This window comes from Salvelinus sp. IW2-2015, linkage group LG32, assembly GCF_002910315.2.
Source record: "Salvelinus sp. IW2-2015 linkage group LG32, ASM291031v2, whole genome shotgun sequence".
NCBI classification, from domain to species: domain Eukaryota; kingdom Metazoa; phylum Chordata; class Actinopteri; order Salmoniformes; family Salmonidae; genus Salvelinus; species Salvelinus sp. IW2-2015.
Window position 1 is genome coordinate 20,340,381 of NC_036871.1, and position 17,618 is coordinate 20,357,998.

Below are 17,618 nucleotides of genomic sequence, written 5' to 3' on the forward strand. Positions count from 1 at the left end.
ATAGTAACTGTATCCACTGGCAAATTGGGTGGGAGTGGGGTGATTGCCATCTAAGAGCCAACATCTTCTTTGCGGCAGTTCTGCCTGCCAGCAGTAATCATCTCTGATTGATTGAGAGATTCAAGAAGCTATCCTTGTTAAGTAACATAGTAGATGCAACGCATTGCATATTTACATTCATGCACTTCTGAATACATTTTTTGTAACTTTGTCCCAGAAGCATTTAACTTCATGGAACTACCACATCATTTGAAGGAGTCTGCCTATGTGATTTAGGGGACACAGTCAACAGTTGGATGTTGGGCCCAATTTCATCATAATACCTTTCCTTAGTTTTATATAGTCTGTGAACAAACTTAAATTGTAAGTTGATGGTTCGGCTTACGGGATGCCAAGGTCATATTTTTCCATGTTCTGCTCCAGTTAAAGGGTTGTTCAGATTCACTTAGATCTGTGGACCATACTTTTTAAATAGCTAGCTCAGAGTATGAACATTCCAAAAGTTGTTTATACATTATAGAGATCAGTCTGTTCGGGAGATGATTTATTTATAAATCCCATCATTGGATGGTTTTGTAGTTGGGTTTCCCAAGGGACTCCATAGGCCAGCATAGCTGACCTAAATTGTAAAAATAGAAAAAAGGAGTTGTCATAGACCCTATCTGCCTTCACCTGGCTCTGTGTGATGTTTGTACAGTGATGTATTTGAAGTGATCAATCATATTCCCACGCCCTGAGGTAAAGGGATAATGTCTACTGAGGAGGACGAATAGGGTCAGGCCAGGCCAAGGCTCCTGGAATCAACCTGGATGTCTCCTGTTGAAAGGCACTTGTAGTTTATGTTGTAGTAATCTACTGTTTTGAGATATATAGTTCACTGTATTGAGATACTTTAACTTTCTTTTTTTCTCTCTCTATACCTCATTACATGTATTTGATTTGCACACACACACCAGTATACATACTATTGTTGTATAACAGAGCTATACGGTAAGTGTTGATAAAGCCATCATTAAAATCAACCAAAAATAAAAATTACAAGTACAAACAAAAGGCTGAGTATGAGACATGCCCTTGTCATGTACAGAAGCACATACAAACAGAATGGTCTCCCATGCTGTTCCAGAGCAGGAGAAGGAGAAGATGGGAATATAATCACCTAGATGTTTACCATCAGATCAGAGAGAATGTTTTCCCCAGAGACCCCCTGAGCTACTCCATACTGGGTTTACAGGCTGGAAGTGTGAAGTGCTTAAGATTCAGGGCCACTTCCCAAGTGAAAAAATACATTCTGGGGCACTCCCAGGCTCTCCCATGGCTGCTGACCTCTCTCACCCTGGTGTGAACATCTCACTGCTACAGTCTCAGGCAGCTACGAGCAGGTGGGGCTTGGCCAGTAGAGCAGCACAGAGGCTTTGTGATTTACAAGATATGGGTGGGAAAATAACTTTGAGGTATTATTATTATAGGTATTATTACTTGGTATTATTGTCAGTGTACTGTTACTGGTAAAGTGAGTTTTAGTGCGGCGGTTGGAATGTTATGTAATAACCAAGGTTATGATGACTCACAGCTGCCTCGACTCCACTCCTGGAAGAGCAAACACCCACACAATAGTTATCACAGAGTAAGGGGTGTTATGTCTTTACTTTTCTTCTTTTCTGTTTTTACAAACTGTTTGTGGAATCTGGAGGCAGGTAGCCTAGCAGTTAACAGTTAAGAGCATTGTGCCTGTAACCGAAAGGTTGTTGGTTCGAATCTCAGAGCCGACTCTGTCAAACATCTGTTGACGTGCCCTTGAGCAAGGCACTTAACCCTAATTGCTCCCGTAAGTCGCTCTGGATAAGAATGTCTGCTAAATTACGCAAATTAATCCAAAATGTGCAATGATAGGTGTTTTGCAAGTAATCAAATTAGAGGAGTGAGTATTGACGAGTCACTGACCTTTTTTTGGAAACAAGGTACACATGTGGCCTAGTGCCCATTTGGTCTTTTTTTCTTCATTTGATCATGACAACTTGAGGGGAGAAATTCAGATGTGGTTGCCTTGACAACAGTAGCCTGGTCACCAGCTGTATGTTCCTCTAATCACACAGCAAAACAGATCTATAACCAACAGAGTCTACAAGTGACACATATACATACTGTACGTAAGCAACTGCCAGTAAGTATAAGCAATGTACTGCAGTAATGACGTCCATATGGGGGCACATAGTCTTAGTCTATAGAACTACTAATTTAGAACTAATGGACTTGTCCATAACCCAGCTACCACTGACTTACTAAACACTCATAAAGCAGCAAAGTGGCACCCAGATTTTTCTACCAGGTGGGATGCATGGTATCCAACGCTAGCAGAGAAAAGCAGGCTTTCATGTTAGTTCCCTTAATCTTCTCTTTCTTCAAAGCCCTGCTTTTAGCACACACAATAAATGGTCTTTTCATGTGTTAAATTCATGTGTATGAATGCTCTCAGATTAGTTCATTAACCATCAATTCCTTTAATGGTTTCATATGAAGTCATAAAGCAGCTTTTCATCCTCCAATAGAAGGCTTGTTTTGATTCCTTGAAGAATTCTAAAATACACGTATCTACATTTTAGTAGAAAACAGTTGAAGCAACTGAAAATGTATTTTTCTCTACCCCTTGAATTATCTTTTAAATCAGGTTTAAAGTATTTAGGGAGATAGTTTACCCAGGCAAATAGTAGGGACCAGTGAGCAAAATAACCATTTGAAATAGAGAGGAAGTCATATCATCCCATGCGGATTCCAAATGCTAAGACTTGCAATTGCATTGTCTACGTCGCCCAATACTGACACCCTGCAGGGAATTCAAGAGTACAATGTCATAGAAATGGCATTTGGGTAATGTTTACCTAAGACAATAACAGGCTTGTTGTCATGTGTCTGATAGCTTACTAAAGTTCACAACAATTGGATGGCCTCGAAGCAGCCTCTGTCTTATTTGTTAAGAATGTGCCAGCCATCGAGCGAGAGAGAGAGAGAGAAAGAAAGAGAAATAGAGAGAGAGGGAGACCCACTGTGTACCTTACAGTACTGTAAATCAAAGCCCCAAGCCTGGAGGGAGGGAGGAAAGTACCTTCACCCTCAGAGAAACCATCCAATCAATATGTCTCTGACAGGCGATCGATGCTGCCTCTGGACCTGCACATCATATCGCTGTTTACACTAGGGATCTACCACCCTAGCAGGACTAGAATTAGGTTACAGTGCACATCATTCAATGAACCTTTGTTCTCTGACCCTTTTCTTACTGATCACTAACATTAAATAATTAAATTAGACTGAGCCTATAGCCCCCTTTACCCAGAGGGCTGTAAGTTCTATTAACATTATTTGCATATATATATTTGAATGGGGTAAGGGGTAAAAACAGTATAGTAACCTCTAAAATATTGCTTATGGTACAATGGGGTTAAGTGTAAATAACAGCACACAGAGGAAGCCTCACATCTCCATAGACTAGAGTACTAATGACCTCCCTAATTAGTTTTCACATGATAGCCACTAGAGTTTTACAGAAGCGAGCTGACTAAAAGCTCTTTGAACTGTGTCAGGGGAAGGGAAGCAATACAGCAGGAGGGATCGTGATGAACAAATCCATATGAATGGTGACAGAAGCCTTTGTCTGAGTAGTTGGCAAAAGTGACAGAGATAGAAAGAGAGGGAAATACAGAGAAAGAGGGAGACAGAGACAGAGACCTAAAAATATATTTTAAAAAAAATCTAAAATATGAACATTTCAAACAGAAAACGAACAACAATGACACATGGTTTGATGAAGAATGCAAAAACCTAAGAAAGAAATTGAGAAACCTATCCAACCAAAAACAGAGACCCAGAACACCTGAGTCTATGCCTTCACTATGGTGAATCACTAAAACAATACAGAAATACACTACGGAAAAAGGAACAGCACGTCAGAAATCAGCTCAATGTAACTGAAGAATCCATAGACTCTAACCACTTCTGGGAAAATTGGAAATTACTGAACAAAGAACACAAATCTCCAAAACGGAGATGTATGGGTAAACCACTTCTCCCATCGTTTTGGCCCTATAACAAATAACAGCAAAAACATATACATGATCAAATACAAATCTTAGAATCAATATTAAAAACACCCAGAACCCACTGGATTCTCCAATTACATTGAATGAACTACAGGACAAAATACAAACCCTCCAACCCAAAAAGGCCTGTGGTGTTGATGGTATCCTCAATAAAATGATAAAATATACAAACAACAAATTCCAATTGGCTATATTTAAACATCATCCTTAGTTCTGGCATCTTCCCCAATATTTGGACCCAAGGACTGATCACCCCAATTGTCACGTTCGACGTAGGAAGGAGACCAAAGCGCAGCGTGATGTGAATACATCTTCTTTTATTACAAAAAAGAACACTTAACCAACTAAAACAAAACGTCCGTGAACGCTAAATGACACGAGTGCAGACATGCAACATCACCTAGACAATAACCCACAAACCAAACTGGAAAATGGCAACCTAAATAGGATCCCCAATCAGAGACAACGACAGCTGCCTCTGATTGGGAACCAATCCAGGCCACCATAGACCTACATAATGCCTAGACTACACACACACACCTAGACATACCAAAACCCTAGACAAGACAAAAACACACATACCACCCTCGTCACACCCTGACCTAACCAAAATAATAAAGAAAACAAAGATAACTAAGGTCAGGGCGTGACACCAATCCACAAAAGTGGAGATTTGACCCCAATAACTACCGTGGGATACAGTGGGGCAAAAAAGTATTTAGTCAGCCACCAATTGTGCAAGTTCTCCCACTTAAAAAGATGAGAGAGGCCTGTAATTTTCATCATAGGTACACTTCAACTATGACAGACAAAATGAGAAAAGAAATCCAGAAAATCACATTGTAGGATTTTTAATGAATTTATTTGCAAATTATGGTGGAAAATAAGTATTTGGTCACCTACAAACAAGCAAGATTTCTGGCTCTCACAGACCTGTAACTTCTTCTTTAAGAGGCTCCTCTGTCCTCCACTCGTTACCTGTATTAATGACACCTGTCCACAACCTCAAACAGTCACACTCCAAACTCCACTATGGCCAAGACCAAAGAGCTGTCAAAGGACACCAGAAACAAAATTGTAGACCTGCACCAGGCTGGGAAGACTGAATCTGCAATAGGTAAGCAGCTTGAGAGAGAGAGAGAGAGAAAGAGAGAGAGAGAGAGAGAGAGAGAGAGAGCAAGAGAAAGAGAAAGAGAAAGAGAAAGAGAAAGAAAGAGAATGAGGGAGGGAGAGTGGAGGAAGGTACAGAGAAAGAGAGAGGGAGAAAGAGAGAAACGGGAGGAAACATCACGTGACAAGATCTCTTTCCCTCCAGTCAGCCAACTAGGCGGTTTCCCTAGGGAGAGTTTCTGTAGTGAATGTAGACTAGAGCTGTGGCTGCAGGGAACAGAACAGTTTCTCTCTTTTCCTCTCTCCATCTCTCTCCTTCCATTTCTCTCTCTCCCTCTATCTCTTTCTCTTACTCCCTCTCCCTCTCCCTCTCTCTCTCCCTCCATCTTTCTCATTTGGTCTCGCTCTCTCTCAATTTAATTCAAAGGGCTTTATTGGCATGGGAAACATAGGTTTACATTGCCAAAGCAAGTGAAATAGATGATAAACAAATGTGAAATAAACAACAAAAAATGAACAGTAACATTACACTCACAAACATTTTAAAGAAATTGAGACATTTCAAATATAATATCATGGCTATGTACTGTCACGACGTGGCCCTTTAAGGTGTATATCTCTCCCACCTCAGGTTTTACAATGGTTATAAATTCCTGGTAGAAACTCTTTGTTTCCATGGAATATGGAGGGAAAGAAACCTCTGGGAGAACAAAGAGCTTATCTTGCCAAAACTCCTAATCCCCAAAATTGGAGAATTAAACAATATTTCTATGTTTGAGAACGTGGAAATTGTCCATGGGTATTTAAAGAACAATGCTGTCGAATTGGTTTTATTGTGTGACATCACGAAAGACAGTAGAACAATATATACTGTGTCTTTGGTTGTGTTCACTTCTCAATTATGGGGTTTACATCTAAATGTTGTATAAAATATATGATTGAATATGAAACTATTTGTGAGAAGATGTAATGTAATGTTGGCCTTTTAAACGAGATACTTGTTAGGATGTACGCAGAAGATTAAACTACCAACGGACATTCAAAATGTTAATATCTTTTGCTTCACGGAGACATGGCTGAATGACGACACTATCAACATACAGCTGGCTGGTTATATGCTGCACTGGCAGGATAGAACAGCGGCATCTGGTAAGACAAGGGGCGGCGGACTATGTGTTTTTGTAAATAACAGCTGGTGCACGATATCTAAGGAAGTCTCGAGCTATTGCTCACCTGAGGTAGAGTATCTCATTATAAACAGTAGACCACACTACATACCTAGAGTTTTCATCTGTATTTTTCATAGCTGTTTAAGACTAGCAATAAGACAGCATTGAATGAGCTGTATTCCGCCATAAGCAAACAAGAAAAAGCTCTCCCAGAGGCGATGCTCCTAGTAGCTGGGGACTTTAATGCAGGGAAACTTAAATCCGTTTTATCAAATTTACACCAAAAAATTAAAAAAATGAAACCCCTCATAGCCTGGTTCCTCTCTAGGTTTCTTCCTAGGTTCTGGCCTTACATGGGAGTTTTTCCAAGCCAAGGTGCTTCTACACCTACATTGCTTGCTGTTTGGGGTTTTGGGCTGGGTTTCTGTACAGCACTTTGAGATATCAGCTGATGTAAGAAGGGTTTTATAAATACATTTGATTTGAAGGCCCAAAAATTGTCAAAGACTCCAGCCATCCTAGTCATAGACTGTTCTCTCTGCTACCGCATGGCAAGCTGTACCAGAGCACCAAGTCTAGTCCAAGAGGCTTCTAAACAGCTTCTACCCCCAAGCTATAAGACTCCTGAACACCTAATCAAATGGCTACCCAGGCTATTTGCATTGCCCCTCCCCCCTCTTTTACACTGCTGCTACTCTCTGTTGTTATCATCTATGCATAGTCACTTTAATAACTCTACCTACATGTACATCTTACCTCAACTAACCGGTGCCCCCGCGCATTGACTCTGTACTGGTACCGCCCCGTATATAGTCTCGCTATTGTTATTTTACTGCTGCTCTTTAATTACTTGATGCTTTTATTTCTTATTCTTATCTGTATTTATTTATTTTTTAAATTACCCCCTTTTTTCTCCCCAATTTTGTGGTATCCAATTGGTAGTAGTTACAGTCTTGTCTCATCGCTGCTACTCCCGTACGGTCTCGGGAGAGGCGAAGGTCAAGAGCCATGCGTCCTCCGAAACACAACCCAACCTAGCCGCACTGCTTCTTGACACAATGCACATCCAACCCGGAAGCCAGCCGCACCAATGTGTCGGACGAAACACCGTACATCTGGCGACCTGGTCAGCGTGCACTGCGCCCGGCCCGCCACAGGAGTCGCGAGTGCGTGATCAGACAAGGATATCCCTGCCGGCCAAACCCTCCCTAACCCGGACAACGCTGAGCCAATTGTGCGTCGCCCCATGGGCCTCCTGGTTGCGGACGGCAGCGACAGAGCCTGGGCTTGAACCAGTGCCTTAGACCACTGCGCCACCCGGGAGGCTATGTATTTTAGAAGTTTAAGAAATTTAAACTGCATTGTTGGTTAGTGGCTCGTAAGTAAGCATTTCACTGTAAGGTCTACACCTGTTGTATTCGGCGCATGTGACTAATACAATTTGATTTGATGTCAAGTTTTAACTAGTCAGTGGCCACGCCCACGTGAGCATAGACTTGTTCGGCGTCATGGAACGTCCCCTTCCTCCACAGAGTATAAAACCCACTTCCTACAAAATGTACATTAAGTCAGAGAACGCCGGGACGGAGTCCCCACGTTGGAATGGCTACAATTCTATAGGCCAGTAGACCAGACAGTGTACAGCGGTGGTTACACGGCTGACAAATGGTTTAAAACTACAAGACCAGATAAGCATGGAGCGGTAGCTACATGTGAAATGATTAAGAACTACAACTCTATAGGCCAAGGAGACCATACAGCGTGTAGCGTTGGCTACACGGCTAGAAATGGTTCAACTCTAAAACATTGCCACAGAAGGAGCCAATCTTAGACGAGGCCTTTTCAGTCTGCAGCTGGAAATACACGTAGTCTAGGACGAAGAATACCGACATCTGCCGAAACATCAAGGAATGCAACCAGAGACTTTTCTGTCGACTCTCTCCAGCAGCTAGACCGGCGACCACAGAGAGCGACAACAAGGTATACACTCGTATATATGTAAATTGTTATTTCTTTTCGAATGAGCGGTTGTTCATATTCAAAGTATTAGCAATTTCTATGAGTGTAGTTATCAGCTATGAGTCTCCCGCTCTTGAGCGGTCCCCACCCCTTTTCCTTTGTCTACCAAGCCATCATATCGGTTTCGTCAGCTAGGGACTTTTTCTTTGTGTCATGTAGTAACCCATGTATGAGCTAATTGTGTGTGTTTTCATGTCTTTCTGTGATTTGATTAATTAGTTAATAAATAAATAATTTAACCAATTTGTATATCGCTGATTCATGATCTAGGCTAGGGTTCTTGCAGATATCCAAGGGTTTGCAACGTTCAGTAATGATACTGATTAGGTCAAATTAATTAATAAGCGACTGTTTTGATAAGATATGAAAATATCTGAAGAGTTATGTTCGGGAAATTGACACTCTATAAACATGTTCCCGTGGTGCCCCAACTTCCTAGTTAATTAAAGTTTCAGTACATGATTAGTTTAATCTCATAATTAAATTACACATAGAGAATTGATTTGATAATATAGTCTTCACATTTAATGATCGTCAACGACACAACAGTATGGTATTGTAATGATGTGCAAATAGTTAAAGTACAAAAGGGAAAATAAATTAACATAAATATGTCTTGAACTTACAGTGGTGTTTAACCTTCACTGGTGGCCATTTTCGTGTGGCAAAAGGTCACACATTTTTCTGCTGTGATGGCACAATGGGGTATTTCACCTAACAGATATAGGAGTTAATCAAAATGTGTTTTGTTTTCAAATTCTTTGTGGGTCTATGTAATCTGAGGGAAATGTGACTCTAATGTGGTTATACATTTGGCAGGACGTTAGGAAGTGCAGCTCAGTTTCCACCACATTTTGTGGGCAGTGGACACATAGTCTGTCTTCTCTTGAGAGCCGGGTCTTCCTACGGCAGCATCTCTCAATAGCAAGGCTATGCTCACTGAGTCTGTGCATAGTCAAGGCTTTTCTTAAGTTTTGGTCAGTCACAGAGGTCAGGTATTCTGCCACTGTGTACTCTCTGTTTAGCATTCCAGTTTGCTCAGTTTTTTGGTTAATTCTTTCCAATGTGTCAAGTAATTATATTTTTGTTTTCTCATGATTTGGTTGGGTCTAATTGTGTTGCTGTTCTGGGGCTCTGTGGGGTCTGTTTGTGTTTGTGATCAGGGCTCCAGGACCAGCTTCCTCAGGGGACTCTTCTCCAGGTTCATCTCTCTGTAGGTGATGGCTTTGTTATGGAAGGTTTGGGAAATGGCTTCCTTTTAGGTGGTTGTATTTAACTATTATTTTCTGGATTTTGATAACAAGCGGGTATCGTCGTAATTCTGCTCTGCGTGTGTTATTTGGTGTTTTACGTTTGTACACAGAGGCTTTTTTTGCAGAATTCTGCATCCAGTCTCAATTTGGTCTCTCTCTCTCCCTCTCTATTTCTCTCTCCCTCTCTCTCTATTTCTCTCTGCCTCTCTTTCTCTCCCTCTCTCTCTCTGCCGCAGCAGCAGCATACCGAGCAGTGTTGTGACACAGCAGAATGATGTCACCTCCTTCAGACGTGGTCTGCCTACCTAATCACAGCCCCAAAAAATGTAAGTACTACTTTCATCCACTGGTTAGAAACATGTTTGAGTTCATGTTTTTGGCACCCCAAAAAATTTAAAGGGATGCAACTCACCAAATTAGGATGGTGTTCCTAATGTTTGGTATACTCAGTGTATGTGAATATATTTGTTCATGATTAATTTACATTCAGATAAATGTATTCCATCCTAGATAATTTATCAATAAACTTTCATGAGTGGATAGTAAAAGGAGATATCGTTGCCTGAATGTAGGGATTTCCAAAATTGCATTATCAAAAAGGGATTTGTGGAAGCAAATGTATACGAGGCCATCGTCTATCCTAAACACAAGGAATGTATACAATGTATCTACTCATTTTCAGAGCCTAATTTTTAGATGCTTCTCCACAAATGTATTTTTTTTATCTCTGTACTGTGAGGAATCTCTATTGAACAGTTCAAGTACTTTTCCATGTTCTCCTGATCACCCACAGTGCATTACTCCTCTACCAAACCACTCATGGCAGAAAACACAACGAAACAACCAAGTTCCATAGGCCTTAATTTTTCATGACTAGAACACTTGCTGCTGGCTGCCGTAGAAGTGGAACTCAGAGACCATGAGTGAAGGTAACTAGCACAGAGCCAAACGAGTGGCAGCTGTTTATTGTTAATATTCATATGACCTCTTTTAGACTTTGTTTGGAAATCCTTTTAAGCAGTACTTACGTCCTCGTTGACACAGACACACTGAAGAAAAGCCTCCTGGGCCTGACAGTCTCCAGGCTGCAGCGCAGGGTATTGTGACGACATGGGCCTGCTTTGTGTGGCCCCGGCAGGTGGGACCAACCCCCTCAGGCTGGACCCTCTGCAGGGCGAGAGGCGCCAAACTCCATCTGCTGCAACGACGACTGCAGCCGCCACAGCTAAACCTAAACCTACCGGCTGAGTGAGTTGGGGCCCCTCAATTCCCTCTGCTCCCCTCCGCTCCACAGCAACACAAAGACAGTCTGCTCATCTGTCAACCAGGGAATAGAAAGCGGCCCTGGGCCCCAATGACTCCTATTCACTCCATTGAATGCAATTATTCAAATCCTATCCCAGCTATGAATGTGCATGTGTAGACCTTTCTCTTGGGCCGGCCAAGGTGTCGGAGGTTAGAGGAGAGGAATGCTATTATAACAGGCTGTTCATGACCATATTTGTCCGTGTTGGCTGAGGCTGCCATAGTGAAACAAGAGCACAGCAAAGTTTTGGAGAGAACAGGTGTAGGGAACACCTGATATCTGTGTGGTGGTAGATATCTCTATCAGTGATCTCAGAGGGAGGGGAGAATATTCCTGAGCCAAAGGTTTGTCTGTTCTTTTTATGTTGCTATTGAAATGGTAACACTTTACTTGACAACCAGCTTCATAACATGTTAGAATTTGCTCAAATTGAGCTGTAATTTAAGATTTTTTATACAAAAAGCATTCCTTGATTCTGTCCAAAGCAATGGTATGCAAAATCAGGTAAACTTCTAAAAGCACACTTTCTTTACCCTCAATGTCAACTTGTTTTGACGTCGCATTGTTGTTTTAGCTGTATAGATGATGTGTTTTGGATGTTTTTAGTGTATTTTGAATGCTTTCAGACAATGCGATTAATCGCAATAGAAAATAAACGTTAATTTAAGTTTTAAAAAGTGAACTTGAGTTAACTGATTAACTCTGACAGCCCTTAATAACCTTGCTTTCTCACCGAAAGAAAATACATGGGTACAGCATAATCCTCCTGAACACTTCACCTCACAACAAGTGAATGTAAAATTAGCAGCGTTGGGTTTGAAATAAATATGCACAGAAGGCAGTTGAACTTAGAGGAAGCTGTGCTATTTTTAGGAGGAGATAACTGTATCTTAGAAATGTAGGCTACAACTGCAGTAAATATTTGACTATGGCACTTTGTTTCTTTCCAGAGCTTGAGCCCTAAACTACTTTACGATATACTTATTGTGTATGGGCTGCTGGAGCCCTAAACTACTTTACGATATACTTATTGTGTATGGGCTGAATCCTAACTTGAGAGATGCACTCCAGGATCTTAAGCACAACAAATTCGTAACATATAGTACGATTTCGATACGTAACATATAAAAAAAAAGATTTTGCAGGACGTAACATATCATACGAAATGGATGATGTAGTACAACATTTGATTACATAGTACACAAAAAACGTGGACCACTTTTGGCTCATGAGCAACACTTTCGAAACTATTGGCTGAAATTCTACAAAAGTTTGAGAGAACATCTCTGAATTTTTCACATGCATTAATTTGTAAAAAGAAAAAAATTATACATGAGGAAAATATCTATTACTTAATTTCAGCCTCTCTCTTTGCTTTACATTTAGACAAACATATGGCTTTCTTTACATATAGGCAAAACAGAAGAAGATATCCTTTGTTGGTACAGGATCTGTGACATAACTGTATACACAGTTGTCCAAACTGGAGGGAAAACCCTAGTCCTGGCCCAGACGGAGTATCCTGATCCTGAATTACAGGCCTGACCTGTCAGCTCAAAAGATTCACCATCCCATAGGGGACATGATTTATGTAGAAAACAGCTGATGGCAGCATAGTACTTCTTACTCTCTTAGCTGTATCCTGCTGCCTCCCCCTAGCACAGGACATGCCTAGACATCCTCTTTTTGAGACTGAATTAGGGAAGGCTTTACATTAGAACATTGCTATATTTTCTTGGTCCTAGCACAATTCTGAACAAAGAGCCATTTGGGAGTCAAACTAACATCTCTTTTAGATTAACAGAGCCAAATGATCTGGCTCACTGAAAAGCCTCGGAATCCCCATCACTACTTGGCTATATCCTGCTTCCCCGACATGTCCTGACGCATCCATCCTCTTTTTGGACAGAAATAGGGACTCTGATACAGCCTAAGTAGTGGTAGCAGTGATGGTAGTAGTTGAGGGGGGTGGGGTTTGGGACAGAGGGGTCTTTCTTTCAGCTAGAGGATCTTTGACCTTTGACCTACTCCACCCCCTACCCCTGACAGCTGTCACAAGGGCCCGTCCAGAATTGGCCCCATCTGCTGCCTGCTTCCGAGGGGTCAGGTAAAGCTGACGGGGTGTTTGGAAGTGCTTTTCAGTTCATTAATCTTCAGAAGGGAGTTGTAGCCTCTGTATCAGAAGCACACTTCTCCAGACACGGGTTGTTTTAGTTTAGACCCACACCCCTGGCCCTGGCAGACTTCTTTCCAGCCGCTTACAATACCAGGGATATCTGCATATTCATTACTCTGACGTTGCTATATTACTTCCATCCCAAATGGCACCCTAGCACCCTACCCTTTTGACTAGTGCACTACTTTTGACCCTAGTGCACTACTTTTGACCCTAGTGCACTACTTTTGACCCTAGTGCACTACTTTTGACCCTAGGGCACTACTTTTGACCCTAGGGCACTAAAAGCACTAAATAGGGAATAGGGTGTCATTGGGATCCATACTATATCTGAGTCCTCTGGTATTGTTTAATTCAACACCAGTTTAAATCTGTTAACTCAATATAAAGACACTACCGGGACATCAAAAGAGTCTCTCCACTAATCTTAACTCCTCTGAAGTTCATGGTCTATCTTCTCATCTCATAAATTCCTGTGCTTGTCTCCAGCATCTCTTCTCCCTGACAGTCAGTTTATTAGGGAAATTTCCCCTTATGCATTCTCTGCTACATAAAAGATGTCCAAACATTCTTTACAGATTATATAAATTATGTGTTCAGATTTAAGCCTAAATATGCTTTGTGCTCTTTCCAAGGTATGGAACTTGGAAGTATAAACCAATAACCCGTTACCACGCAGGAACTAATTTACGACTGAAGACAAACTCCAGCCAATATATAAACATTAAATAAAGGGGTTCTCAGACAATTCTTACAATTAGCTCTAAAAATCCTCTTGAATTCTCTCCATTTCCAAGAGCTGGGCTATTTGGAAAGCTACATTCCAGTGAAGTAACATGCAGTAAATGTATTCAGTATTTGGTGGTAATTGTGACTATTATGATGTTATGTAATGAGTTTAAATGCCACGACAATCAATTGTTTGTGGTAAATCCATTATAATTAATAATGGTCAGGCTGTCATAACAGTGCTGATAAATACTCTATCATATACATGTTAATCAAATGATATAATCCCAAGGGATTAAATTATCATATCTCCATGTATGATCCTCAGATTATTCATGTTTTATTATCATCCCCTTATTTGAAAACATGGAATCTTTATAATGTCATTGTATAAAGCACATGGTGAGTGAATTAATTCTCTCCTACTACAGTAGGCTAGCTATGCACTATGGCCTGTTAAGCAAGATGTGCAACATGTGTTGGCGGGTTGCGAGGCAACCATACACATCATTGGATGCAACACCACATATGTGCTGCAGTCTAGCAATCATCAAAACAGGAAACAATGCATGTCTGTCTGAGTAATACGTCTTTGTGCTCAGCAGCACACCAAAGGCACCTGACTGAGAATCAGGAAGTGATTTATTGTGGTTTTACAGTGGGTGGGAGGTGTTCAAAGATGTGAGGGAACTTTCCCAGAGGGAGGGTGGTATGGAAGGAGGGAGGGAGGAGAGAGTGAAGCAACTGCTGGTGATTGTGAAATGTGATGACGTCATCATGTGTCATCATGGGTTTGATTATTGGATTGCAGAAGGAAAGTGAGATAGGAAATCCCAGTACCTCCCACCTCAAAATGACAGGCAGACACATGTGAGTGGTGGTGGTGGAGAGTAGCAATTGCCATGGAAACAAGCAGGGACTATAGTTGTCATGTGCCCTTTCTCCCTCTCTATAGCTGTGCTTCCTCACTATCACGGTTTCTCCGTATTTCTTCTCTGTTCCTCTCTCTCACACACATACATGCACGCATGCCCACACATATGCACACACACTCCTTATCTCATTCCCCTTCAACTAGTGTATGTTTTTTTATGTTGTCTGGAGTGGAGGAGAAGTAAAATACTTATATTTGTCTGACTCTCATTGGTCTATTTGCTATGTTGTATATCATGTAAAATAATAATAAAATAAATTCATCTTTTTTGTATCTCATGTCTGTGAAGGCATGTAAACTCTGTAAATGTTTAGCAGAAAAACAAAGGATTTGTAAATGTCTGTTAGTAACATCATTCTCTATAATACAGTCCCCGTCAGTTCCACTCCCAGACTACAGTCATAGGAGAACCGGAATATTCTAATCACTAGAGTTGAGTCTATCAGCTCTGTAAAGTAACAGTCTTTAAACAAAGGCTGATTCTGTCGCATGCTGTGACCTTCAACATATCCTGTCATTACAGCATACATAGCTTCTGATGCATATTATTGTTTTGTTTATAAAAAATAAAAATAAATTATTAGCATTGGATCCTAAAACAGAAATAACCTTCACACAATGTGTGATATAACAGAATTGACGTCATGACAAGTCTACAGAAAGATTTCATCTCATTCTACAAAGTGTTTCAATATCTTTGTGGTGGAACCCATCAGAAGTGATTTTCAAGCTCTAACTGCTTTTTTCAAGATAAGCCATCGGCACAGCTTGCAGGTCTGGTCAGTCTTTTAAAGGAATGCACAATTTATTTGTTCTCCTGATTCCTGGCCTCTAAGACAAACCAACTGCGTAGTGCTTTGTAGATGTTGGTTCTAACCGAATTAGAAAGCGTGCAGATGGTCAGAATGATATGAAAAAATAAGATCATAGGCCAAAGTCAACTAGATTAGAAGGGCCACAAAATGCCTGCCTGCCGGCCACCCTCTAGACTGATCTGGTAGCACCTTTATCGCAGGCTAACAGATGTCAATCACCCCTCAGCTCCCCTATCCTCTTCCACTCGACTCCACTGTGTCTTCACAGCTGCAGTAAAGGAATGGATGAATTCGCTTTTTGAATAAACAAGATTTTTTCCTCAGACTGCCTAAATGGAACAAAAACATATTGCAACTTTGTCCAAAATATTTATCCCACAGGCTATAACTTCCCTGTAAACAAATGACTCTCTTTAGAGACTATCATGGCCAGTGCAGGGGATACATTCAGTATAGGAAATGATGGAGGAAGCATAATGCAAAAATAACACTGGTGTCAATAGCACTTTCAGAGTAAATTGTCCTGCTAGACTGGGGTTGTTTTACGGACTCCAAAAGTACCTCCATTCGACATTATTGTTATTGTGTCAAGAGATGGTATAATAGATAATATTCAACAAACTATTAAACAAACTATCAGTATATTCTGAATTCATTCACTAGATTTTTTGAGTGATCGTGGACAGTTTCACTGCAGTCTGGATTGGTAAAATAAGGGTATTTTGTGATTGACAGAGATCCCTTACGGTTAATTGTTGCTGTATCAGGATGGCAGCACACAGCCTAAAAGAGCTAGCAGCCAAGAGTTGACTGTACTGACTGGCAGCATGACAGGGCTGAGAAGACAAGAGTTCTGGCAGCCAACAAAGTGAGAGACAAAAAAAATCTCCCTTTAGATCAGAAGTAGTCCTTTGACATTAGAGTACTTTGTGTACATCAGTGTCAAAGAAAATCAGTGCCAATTAAATCTAATTCTAATTCCAGGTTGTAACTCAACAAAATGTGAAAAAGTGCAAGGGGCTGACTCAAAGACGGTACAGAATGAAGATCCAGGCTGTATCACATCCGGCCATGATTGGGAGTCCCATAGGACGGTGCACAATTGGCCCAGCGTCGTCCGGGTTTGGCCGGGGTAGGCTGTCATTGTAAATAAGAATTTGTTCTTAAGTGACTTGCCTAGTTAAATAAAGGTTAAATAAAATAAAACTGCTTCTCCCATAGAAATTCCTGTTCACACTTGTTGGTGATGTCATGGCGACGTTGGCTAGCTAAGCTCATGCGTAGAAACACGTCATCGGGTCTAACAGTCGTCTCACGCCGAACTGGGCATGTGCAGGCTGTCAAATCAAAGGCACTCCTCCAATATAAAGTTGTTTGTGACAAAAATGAAAACGTGTCACTTTGTCACTTTGAATCTACATTATGCTTGAATCTACATTATGCCTTTAGATGTTGAGGAAATGAACAACTGAGGAAACATTTTTCCCTTCTCTCATTGACTTCTCAAACCACAAACGCCGGCCAGGTCTGCTTGGTCTGTTTTGCAACCGTTCCCGGAAATCTTGTGAAGTTGCACCTCTGGGTTTAGAAACTGTTGCTGAAGACTTAAAGGTGCAATACGCAGAAACCGGAATTTCCTGGTTGCTAGAATTCTAATAGTTTGTCTAATTTAAGAACAGGAAGCATATAAATAGCGCACATAGAACAGATCTACCGCTTCTTAGACTTGCTTTCAATGAGAATGACAGATATATAACTCAAATTTCTATGTGACTTTTGTCAGGTCGTCCAAAAAGTTACATATTGCAGCTTTAAAGTCATGTTACATAGGTTTTGTATAATTTCAGCCAGTAGTTTTGAAAGTAGTGCACCTGAGCCAAAACTGGTCACAGAATTTTGTGCACAATAATGTGTACTACGTCATGCATTTTGTATGATATGTTAAGGCCTGCAATTCGTATGATACACTACAGTGGCTTGCGAAAGTATTCACCCCCCTATTTTGTTGCC

At 41.0% G+C, this 17,618-nt stretch overlaps 1 long non-coding RNA gene across 1 annotated transcript; it reads left to right on the plus strand.

Moving 5' to 3' along the window:
• The first annotated feature begins 5,088 nt into the window (after nt 1-5,088).
• LOC111956844 (uncharacterized) lies at nt 5,089-15,018 on the plus strand. Its single transcript, XR_002876327.2, has 4 exons — nt 5,089-5,214; nt 9,888-9,974; nt 10,442-10,577; nt 10,693-15,018. It is a non-coding gene; the product is annotated as an uncharacterized lncRNA (long non-coding RNA).
• The last annotated feature ends 2,600 nt before the right edge of the window (nt 15,019-17,618 follow it).